Raw genomic sequence first — 760 nt, forward strand, 5'->3', positions numbered from 1 at the left:
GGCAGAAAGGCGTAATCGAACCTTATTGGATATGGTTCGCTCTATGATGAGTTGTGCTTCACTACCTATCTTCTTTTGGGGGTATGCCTTAGAGACTGCCACCCATATCGTTAACCGAGTCCCTACTAAGAAGGTTGCCAAAACACCTCACGAGATGTGAACCGGGAAAGCTCCCTTGTTGGCACACATCAAGGTTTGGGGTTGCGAGGCTTTCGTAAGACGAGATACTTACAACAAGCTTGAACCTCGAAGTGAGCGATGTATTTTCATCGGCTACCTACAGACATCCTTTGGATATCTCTTCTATAGACCGAAGGACAACGTTGTCTTTGCTGCGAGGAGAGGAGTTTTCCGAGAGCGAGAACTCATAAGCCAAGGGGACAGTGGGAGGCAAATCGAACTTGAAGAAATTCAAGAGTCGATAGATGAAGGAACCTCTACCACTGGCATTCAACCCGAGGAGGAAACTCCGGTTGAACCGATTGACGAGTCCTTACCTCTTAGACGTTCCGATAGAGTTAGAGTTCATCCCCAGTTTTATGGTTTTCATATTACTACCGAAGGGGACACGTATATTAGTGATGGTACACTAGTAAATCTTGATGAACCTAATAGCTATAAGGAAGCCATGGCAGGCCCGGAGTCTGCGAAATGGAAAGAGGCAATGGATAGCGAGATCCAATCCATGTACGATAACCAAGTTTGGAATTTGGTTGATTATGTGCCCGGACGGAAGACCGTTGGGTGCAAATGGATCTTC

This window comes from Lactuca saligna, chromosome 2 (genome assembly GCF_052625555.1).
Source record: "Lactuca saligna cultivar CGN05327 chromosome 2, ASM5262555v1, whole genome shotgun sequence".
NCBI lineage: Eukaryota > Viridiplantae > Streptophyta > Magnoliopsida > Asterales > Asteraceae > Lactuca > Lactuca saligna.